The sequence below is a fragment of the Coenobita brevimanus genome, chromosome 86 (genome assembly GCF_032717465.1).
Source record: "Coenobita brevimanus isolate Jiangsu-jjx chromosome 86, ASM3271746v2, whole genome shotgun sequence".
Taxonomy (NCBI): Eukaryota; Metazoa; Arthropoda; class Malacostraca; order Decapoda; family Coenobitidae; genus Coenobita; species Coenobita brevimanus.
In genome coordinates this window covers 20922566-20933148 of record NC_137039.1, presented here as the reverse complement: position 1 = coordinate 20933148, position 10583 = coordinate 20922566, and the positions used below count along the sequence as shown (strand labels likewise).

General features: G+C 45.0%; 1 non-coding gene across 1 annotated transcript; it reads left to right on the top strand.

The window, feature by feature from the left end:
* The first annotated feature begins 2893 nt into the window (after nucleotides 1-2893).
* Nucleotides 2894-3012, top strand: LOC145410894 (5S ribosomal RNA). Its single transcript, XR_013899345.1, has one exon. It is a non-coding gene; the product is annotated as a 5S ribosomal RNA (ribosomal RNA).
* Nucleotides 3013-10583: the final 7571 nt, after the last annotated feature.

Here is a 10583-nt window from a genome sequence, read left to right as displayed (position 1 = left end):
CACTAGCGACTGAAGCGGGATCCTCTTTCCGGACCGGAAGTAAAGCACCCACAAAGGAACAGGACATAAAAACCAGGCAGTACATCTTAACACATCTATTGCCTTAATTCTAACCGTTACAATACAACACAGAGTGATATTTGAGATACAGGGGTACAGGGACACAGAGTTAACCTTCAGCACCACAGAATACAGTCACACTCAGTACACAATACAATGCACATACAGGGATGTCTTGAATTATATATGTTATTGTCCATATGTCACTTATAGGCAGGATATATACTGAACTGATTACAAAGGGGATAAACAAGATTGGAAGTCTGTAGGGGAAATACTACTATAAATAAGACAGGGTGCGGATCACGACACTTGACACAGTCACTTAGTCGCAGCGACACTTACACACAGGCTTTTAATCTGCCTGTGCACCCTAGTCTCTATTCGTTCACAGAAAGTTCTTTTATTGGGGGAACTCGTATAATTACTCTAAGTTTCATTCTCTGTCCTGCCGGGCACTGAGTTCTTTTGGACTAATGGTAACTGTTGCTGGTTTTGCACTGGTCTTCACTTAGTCACTGTTCATTGTTATTTCCCCTGATTTGTTCTCGGCACAAGGGGCATCACTATTTACCTGTAGAGGTGGTGGCTGAATCGGTAGAGAGGAGGCCTGCAGTCCTGATGGACCTAGGTTCGAATCCCGGCTGGGGCAGGGAACAGTTTAAGGATTTGAATTTCATAAAAGCAGACCTTCCTGATCTACCAGATAACCCGCTGACATGCCATAAAAGTACCCCCGCTAATACCAACACACCAGTCCTGTGTGAGACAGCCCTAGCATGTATTGAATATGGACGGTGGGTGTTAGCGCCGAAGTGGTGACATGTAGAGAGGTGTATGTATGTAGGAGGACTACTGGGCCTTGAGAGCAGGCTGTGAAGCCTATGCCCAGAAGTTGGACACAAAAAAAAAAAAAAAAATCTGGGTAATGTTCACTCCGTGACAGGTGCGTGAGGGTAGAGCCCTAGGGGGACCCGGCCTGCAGAGGGCAAGGGATTACCCGCAGAGGAGTCATTGCCCGGGTCACACTCATCGATGGGGTGCAGGGAGGCCCTTCCGTCTAGGGGCCTCGACCTGAGAGGTGGCCCTCGAGTTGAGGCCTCGTCGGTGGGGTGCAGGGAGGCCCTCCTGTCTGGGGGTCTCGACCTGAGAGGTGGCCCTTGGGGCTGGGGCCGAACAGCTGGAGCAGTCGGGCCTGTCGTCTCTGGCTCCGTGGGGTGAGGAAGCCTGGATCGCCTTCATCGGGAACCGGTGGGTCTGGCCTGGGGGTCCTGGGACTGCGGGCACCTAGGGGGAGAGGTGCCGACAGGGCTGGGCTGCGGCAGCTTCTCCGTCGGGACTCGGGCAGGAACAAGGATCTCCCATACCTGGGAGGTAGGTCTGATATCGGGCCTTGCCACCACTCTAGCGACACCTCCGGGGCTATATTCCCGGGTGGTGACGAAGGGCTCCCACAGGCGGAAGAGGCTGGAGAAGGACTGACGTAGCCTGTGTCCTCTCCAGTACGTCCTGAGGCCGGAGCCTTGAGTCGCCTTACCCTGGTACGTACCTTGGCTGTGGCTGTGAGCCTACCCGTCGTACGAGGAGCAACTGAAGGGCATACAGGGCCGCTTCTTCCCCACCATGTATAGGGACCGTCGGCACGGTGTTGCTCCCATAGTATGGGATAAGCAGGAGTAAGGGGCACAGAGGCCACACTCTCTCCAGTACGTACTGAGGCTATCTTCAGGGCTTTCTCTACCCTGGTACATGCCACGGCTGGAGCCGGATGCCTACCTGTCTTACAAGGAGCAACTGAAGGGCGTACAGGGCCGCTCCTTCCCCACCACGTATAGGGACCGTCGGCGCGATGTTGCTCCCGTAGTAGGGAAAAGCTACACGTACGATAGCAGGGGCTCTTTACCCTGGTATGTACTCTGGCCGTAGCTGGGAGCTGATCTTCCCAACAAGAAGCAACTGAAGGGCGTACGGGGCCGCTCCTTCCCCGCCACGTATAGGGACCGTCGGCGCGGTGTTGCTCCTGTAGGAGAGAACAGCAGGAGAGGGATGCACTGGGGCAACTCTCTCTCCAGGGTGTACTAAGGCCGGAGCCTTGGGTTGCCTTACCCTGGTACACTTTATTAGGCCGTAGCCTTGGGCCTCCTGCCCTAGAGGGTGTAACAATAGCCCTCAATACGGTGTTACCTGGGACTGAATCTAGTTCAGTCCCACCCCTATTCTGACGATGGTTGTCCCGCCCGCAAGGTAGTTTACTTTCCCTGGTCACCTGGTGTTAGGGCAGTTGCGGGGAACAGGGGCTCAGGACAGTAGTGTCCCGGTGACCCTCTTGACCTGGGTCACTAACCCCACCGTTGTATCCTCCTGGGTTGGTGGTGTGGTAGCGGCCCGGTGGTGGGGTGGGGGGTGGCGAGGTGGGAGGTCCGGTCGGCGGGCATTTTATATATATATATATATATATATATATATATATATATATATATATGGGGTGTAACGCGACGTATGACAAAAACTTACACCAATGATCTATCATGCAATTTTGAGTATATTTTGTTCTATAACATATACTTTCTGTGACCCCAGTTCAGTACCCAGCATTCGGCTGTTTAGGTGTAAAAGTTTAGTGGCTGCATAGGTGCCATTGTGTGAGAGCTTCGCAGGGCGACGGGAGACGAGTATTATTAGCTTACACTGTTCAATACGTAAAAATCCCATATCCTATCAGTACAAACGAGTTTAAGAAGAAACTTGATGAAGTCTATTGATTCTTTAACATCATCATGCATTCCTGCAATTCTTTTACACAAATCGACTGTAAATTAAGAATTAAATTCAAATTTTTGGCCATACCACGTTGAGTACACCGCTTCCCGTCCGATCAGCGAAGTTAAGCAACGTTGGGTCTGGTTAGTACTTGGATGGGTGACCGCCGGGGAACACCAGATGCTGTTGGCATCCCTACGTGTCAAGTGGGGTTGGTGGAGGATTAGTGCCCCTCCCTGTAAAACAATTAACTCTAAGCCCTTGGCCACCCCGTTTGGGATACATGGCGTCTGGCAATGAATGAATGAAAAGAAAATTCAAATTTTATGGCTTGCGAGAGAGTAGGGAAGGAGTAGAAGGGCTGGTGTGTTGTTGCCAGTTATGTAATGTTTAGTTTGTAGGATATTGCTACGAGCATTATCATAACACCTACAGCTCATTCAATGGAAAAACATTACTGTAATGAGTGACTAGCATTCCTTTAAGTTAGGAGTAATATTATTATTCATTACAATTTTTCTGCTGGAAGTAAACGTGGCACCATTGCTTTCATATGATGACGTGAGAACAGTGACAGGATTACTAATGTAACGACTATGCAGCTAGACCTACTTTTTGCTTCTACCTAGCAGCACCATTTGACATCTGACAACATGTTATCTAGCTACATTCTGGATATTTTTGCCATTTTTAGGTGATGTTTTAGAGATTTAATCGTATTTTCTAGCAATGTTTTGCAGTGTTCACTATCTAGCGACATTCTAGCAAGTTTTCAGGACTAAACTAGCGAGATTGATTAAAAGGACTTGACAACCCTGCGTCCACTGTCATGTGAACGGGAAAATTTCCAGGCGAGGCACACTTCAGATACTGTTCTCCGCGTTCAGGTGTTCACTGCGTTCAGCTTGTTCATGAAACAGCATGCCACGTACGTACAGCAATGAAGAATATGCAGATATCGTCTATTTTTACGGATTCTACGATGGTAATGCCAGTGCTGCAGAGAGGAATACAGGTGGAGATACCCAATCGCGCCACGTTTGCTTGCAGCAGAAAAATTGTTATAAATAATATTCTTCCTGACTTAAAGTAAGGCTAATCTCCCTTTACAATAACGGTTTTCCATTGAATGAGCTGTGGGTGCTATGATGATGCTCGTATCAATATCCTACAAACTAAACATTACCTAACTGGCAACAACACACCAGCCCCTCTCCTCCCTCCCTACACTCTCGCAAGTCATAAAATTTGAATTTAATCCTTAATTTACAGTCGATTTGTGCAAAAGCATTGCAGGAATGCATGACGATGTTAAATAATCAATAGACTTCGTCAAGTTTCTTCTTAAAACTCGTTTGTACTGATAGGATATGGGATTTTTATGTACAGGACAGTGTAAGCTAATAATACTCGTCTCCCGTCGCCCTGCGAAGCTCTCACACAATGGCACCTATGCGGCCACTAAAAACTTTTACACCTAATCAGCCGAATGCTGGGTACTGAACTGGGGTCACAGAGAGTATATGTTATAGAACAAAATATACTCAGAATTGCATGATAGATCACTGGTGTAAGTTTTTGTCATAAGTCGCATTACACCCTGTATATATATATATATATATATATATATATATATATATATATATATATATATATATATATATATATATATATATGTGTGTGTGTGTGTGTGTCTATCTATCTATCTATCTAGATATAGATATAGATATGGCACACCCTTTGACACCAGTGGACAGGTATGACACCATAAGACCCTGAGGAGTTATCGTTTATGAGAAGTGTTCGTAAATGGTGCAGCGATTGGTCGTACGGAACGATATCTCATCACTTGAGTGCTACTCACAATGGAAAGTGTTGCATGACAATGAATAATATCTCTTGTTTTTCAGCTAAGAACCTATAGCTCAAACTGAACTTTAGCGTCTCTGTGCTTGCCATGATGGAGAGGAAAGATTTGTCTTCTAAGGAGTGGTAGAAGGTTCTGTTCAAGGAGGAGACTGAGAGCGAGGAGGAGGTGCTGAGTGACGCTTTGAGTAGGGAGGAGGGCTGGGTGACGTCTCGCGCCATTCCTGTCAGGAGGCTTTGCCCTGACTCCTACCTTGGACCTCTCGTTCCAGTGGCCATCGCGGTCTCTTCATCTCTAGCCTCCAGTTCCCCTTTGGCCGAACCCATGTCACCGGTTGCAGGGCCTAGTTACGTGACATTGGCACCTGCACGCGGCGCAGTGTCTGCGGCGCAACTGGTGCAGGATGCAACTGTGTCATCATCCCCTGCCCGGTCAACAAGAGCGCTGTCTCCAACAGCATTCATCCCCCCTGACGTGTTTCAGCAGCAGGAGCCATCCTTGTTGGAGCCATCACCACCTCGACGAGGCCACCGCGGTCCACGGCCTGGCTATGGGGGGCAGCCAAAGGGTGCCAGAGGAGGCCGAAGGGTGTCGTTAGGCCGACCCACTGCCACCACTGAGGGAGGTGTTACCGCAGAGGATCCAGGGTGGAGCAGTGGCCCATTCACATCACATAATGGGCCCTTCACAGGATCCCCAGGAATGAAGGTGGATTCGCCAACAACGCCCCTGCAGCCCTTCCAGCTTTTTTTCACACGGGAGTTGTTGACGTATTTCACTTGCAGAACCAACAACTACGCATCATTCCTGGGGACTGCATTGGATGCCTGGTTCATTTGCAATGAAGAAGAGATGGCCAAGTTCCTGGGGTTGTATTTCTTCATGGGGATCATGAATATGCCGACGATCAGGCACTGCTGGAGAAGTTCACAGCTCCATGATTATCCATGATTCAGGTGAGTGATGAGTGGGCACCATTTCAGGGCCATCCTGAAACTTTTCCAAGCCGTTAACTCACTCGCCATACCCCAGGACAATCACGATCAGCTCATCAGGGTTCACACGGTGATGGAGTGCCTCCATCAGCAGTTCCAAGACACCTACTTACCCGAAGAGCACCTTAGCCTCGATGAGGGCTCGCTGGCATGGAAGGGGCAGCTCAGCTTCCGTGTTTACAACTCCATGAAGCCCTCGAAGTACTCCATCAAGCTTTACATACTGCTGAGGCTTCCTTAAGATACATCTGGAACTTTGAGGTGTATACAGGGCAGATGAAGACTCTGGAGAACACTGTTTGTGGCCTTGTAAAACCGCTGAAGGACCTGGGATACAAAGTTTACATGGACAACTTTCGTAACTCTGTGCGAACGACTATTCAGTGCAGGAAACTATGTGTGTGGGACCCTATGCCTGGCAAGAGGAGCACCAAAGCAGTTGCATGCCATCACCGGGGCCAAAAGCCTGCCAGAGGGGGGCATGGAAGCAAGGCACAAGGACAATGTGATGGTGTTGCTGGAGAGGGACAAGTGCATCATCAACATGGTCTCCACCTGCCACAGCACAAGCACCATCTCAAAGCAGGTTCAAGGGAAGGCCAGGGGTCCTGATGGGAGGACAACCTATGTCCAGAAGACAGTGGACAAGCCCGTCATGGTGGAGGACTGCAATCAGCACATGGGTGGGGTGGACCGCTTCAACAAGATGGTCCAGTATTACCCCATCCAGCAGTGGACCGTGAAGTGGATCAAGAAGATAAACTTCTACTTCATTCAGATGGCCATCTTCAATGCATTCGCCCTATGTGAGAAGTGCTCGCGTGGATCAGTCAATCTGCTGTACTTACTGGAGGAGATAGTCCTCAAGCACCTTCAGTTTGATGAAGCAGAGTGGCCCGCATCAGGGCACGTCATCCACCACGCCCCTGACCCTCCAACCTGACAGCCAGCAGGACCTCTGGCACTTGTGGCACCTGCAGCAGCACCAACACAGGTGCCAACACCACTGTCTCCTGAGCCAGCACTGTCTCCTGGACCAGCACCAGCACAGGTGCCAACACCACCATCTCCAGGAACAGTACCAGCACAAGAGCCAATGCCACCATCGCCGCAGGACCAGCACGGTTGCTCAGACCACCATCTCCAGCAGTTCCTGGTCCATCAGGAGAACCTCCTGCTGCTGCCATGCTAGGCCCTGCAGCCGCACCTCCAGGAAGACAGGATCAGGGAAGACCAGGAGGACATCCAACCAAGTGTCGACGAGTCATCGACAACAGAGTGTGACTGGATCGCACACTGGGCCATCGACGGGAGAGAATCCCCAACCGGAGGAGGCTCTGGTGCACCCTGTGTGCCCTGGCAAAGATGAGGAGGGACACAAGTCACATGTGTCCTGTTTGTGATGTGCCGCTTTGCATGGGTGATTGCTTCAAATGGTGCCATGCCGAGTGAAGTATTCCCTTGTGTAGCGTTCACACACACACACACACACACACACACACACACACACAAGAAAGACACAACCATCAGTGAAGTAACAGTGGAATTGAGTACACTTAGGAAGAAAATGAGTGAAATGGCAAGTACAGTAGTCAATCACGAGAGTATTATGGAAGAGTTCAAAAGTGATACAGAGACAATTAGGCAAGGAAGCAGTCTGATAGACCAGCGCAGTGATATTAAGGAGATGATAACACAGGTGAATGAAGCTGTGCAAAGCTACAAAAATGATGTGGAAACCACGTATGCTGAAATGGTGAAAGTAAAGAAAGACTTAGAAACAAGGGTAGAGGAAAAAAGCATTAAAAAGGAAGTGAAAAGAATAATCCAAAACAATCCAAAGTTAGTCAGAGATTCAGTAGGTATCAACAAATCTATAGTAATCACTGGTATAGAAGAGGAAGAAGTAAAGAACAAGATCACAAGAGACAAAAAGGAGGTGGCAAATGTAATGAGCTTACTGAAAGAAGTATCAGAGGAAATCTGTAGTAAAGATATAGAGCAACACAAAAGGTTAGGGAAATACGAGAAAAGCAAGACAAGACCTCTAAAGGTAACTTTCCAGAGTGTAAACACTGTGGAGGAGATACTAAAAAATGCAAAGAATCTTATGGAAAAAGAGGAGTTCAAAAATGTATGGGTAAAAAGATGCCTAACACAAGAGGAACTGGAATTGCTGAAAGAGAAAAGGGAGGAAGCAAAAACAAAAAATGAGGGAAGATCAGAAGAGAAGAACACATTTTTTTTTTTTTTTTTACAAAGTAATAGGATTGCAGGTACGAAAGTGGTACACAAACAGGAGGGAATAAAAAGGAAGAAGGTAGTAGAACCATGTCAAGACAAGTATATAAACAAGATGATAAAGTTGATGTACTCAAATGTGGATGGAATGGTATCTAAATTACTAGAGATGAATGATTATGTCAGAGAAAATGAACCATATATAATATGCCCAACTAAACAAAATTAACACCAAGGAGGAATACAATATATGGAGAAGAAACACAAATTTAAAAAAAGGAGGAATTATAATATTAACTAAGAAAAATCTAAAAGTCAATGAATTAAAGCTAGATATGCCCTCACAAGTAGAACTGATTGCAATAGAGATCAACACATCTGAAGGGAAAGTAATTGTAGCCAATTTGTACATGCCACCCAGATCAAACACATGGGAAAGAGACGAATATGAGGACCTGGCAGAGAGTACAGTTCAGAGTTTAAGATCATTACTACATAAAATGGAAGAGAAATCGGAAAGAATTATACTAACTGGAGATTTAATACAAATATAAATTGGAATACTCTAGATATAATTAGCCAAGAAAGCTATTGGGACCAAAAGCTCCCGGATCTCGTGCAAGAGTTTTTCCTAACGCAACATGTGAGGGAAACCACCAGAAAAAGAGGACTCGATGTACCTTCAGTGCTAGATCCAATATTTACTAGGCAAGAAAATGATATTGACAGTTTAATATATCACCCTCCACTCGGCAAAAGCGATCATGCAGTACTTAATTACAACTTCAGTATAGCATATGACATATTTAACAGCAATGAAAGTTACAAAAAGAGCCTAAACTATAAAATGGGAAATTATCAAGACCTAAAGAAGTATTTCTTAGAAGTTGATTGGAAAAATGAGCTTAGAGGACAAGATTTAAATGCGGTATATAAAAAATTCTGTGAATTTTATGAAATAGGAGTCCAGAAGTACATCCCACAGCATAAAGAAGCAGATAAGAAAATACAGAAATGGTTCAATACAGAATGTAAAAAATCAAAAGAAAGAAGAGATTTGTTGTGGAATAGATACAGAAGACACAATAGTGAAAGGGCGTATAATAATTACAAACAGGCAAGAAACAGTTATACAAGAATAAGGAGGGAAGCCGAAAAACAGTTTGAGGAGGATATAATAAATAAAAGTAGTGATCAACCAAAGCTATTTTACAGCTACATCAGAAGCAAAACCAAAGTAAAAGATATAATACAATCCATTACGGACGAGGGAATCACCTATATACAAGAGAAAGATATTTGTAAAGCGCTAAATAAGAATTTTCAATTAGTTTTTACAGAAGAAAAAAAAATTGAGAGGGACTATGTGGAACATGCATGTCCACACATACTACCAAATATACAAATATCAGAAAAAGTAATCCGGAGGACTTAAGTAAATTAGACAGAGGAAAAGCAAGTGGTCCTGATGAAATTTCATGTTGGGTACTACGAGAATGTGCAAAGGAGTTATGTAACCATTATTTTTAATTTTCAAGAAATCCTTGAGTGAAGGTAAACTACCTGATATTTGGAAGAAAGCAAAATATTGTCCCCTTATTCAAGAAAGGAAATAGACAAAATCCACTCAACTACCGACCAGTATCACTGACCAGTGTTGTAAGCAAGGTATTAGAAAAGCTTATAAGAAAAGCTTGGGTAATTCATCTAGAAGAACACAGTATGATAACAGAAAGAGTTTGGTTTCAGAAAAGGAAAATCATGTGTTACTAATCTGTTGAGCTACTATGACAGAGTAACAAACACAATACAGGAAAGAGAAGGATGGGTGGACAGTATCTATTTAGACTTCAAGAAAGCATTTGACACAGTACCACACCAAAGACTTTTATGGAAACTGTACCATCAAGGAGGAATTCGAGGCAAACTGTTTTGTTGGATGCAAGATTTTCTCATAAAAAGAGAAATGAGAACAGTACTAGGGGGAAACTACTCATCATGGAAAGAAGTGACTAGTGAACCACAGGGTTCAGTGCTGGCACCAATCATGTTTTTAGTGTATATAAATGATATAAACAGTAACACTGGAAATGAAAGCTATCTGAATATGTTTGCAGATGATGCAAAAATACAAAGGAGAATTACTAACACAGACTCTTGTAAAGAGCTACAAGAAGAATTAAATAAACTCCATGAATGGAGTAATACATGGCAAATGAAATTCAATGTGGACAAGTGTCATGTAATCTAGTTTGGTAAAAGTGAAAAAAGACCTGATTGGCATTATACGTTAGGAAATAAAACCCTACACACATCAGAAAGAGAGAAGGACCTAGGTGTGATAATCAATAACAGACTATCTCCGGCTGACCACATCAGTGAGAAGGTACGGAACATGTATACACTGCTTGCAAATATGAAAATATCATTCACATACATAAATGAAGACATGCTAAGAAGGATAATAACATCATTCATTAGACCAACCCTGGAGTATGCATCAGTAGTCTGGAGTCCTCATCTCAAAAAACACATAGGCAAGATTGAAAAAGTTCAAAGGGCCGCTACAAGATGGATACCAAGATTAAGAGACCTAAGCTACGAAGAAAGACTAAATAAACTGAATCTACCAACACTACAGGAGAGAAGGAAAAGAGGTG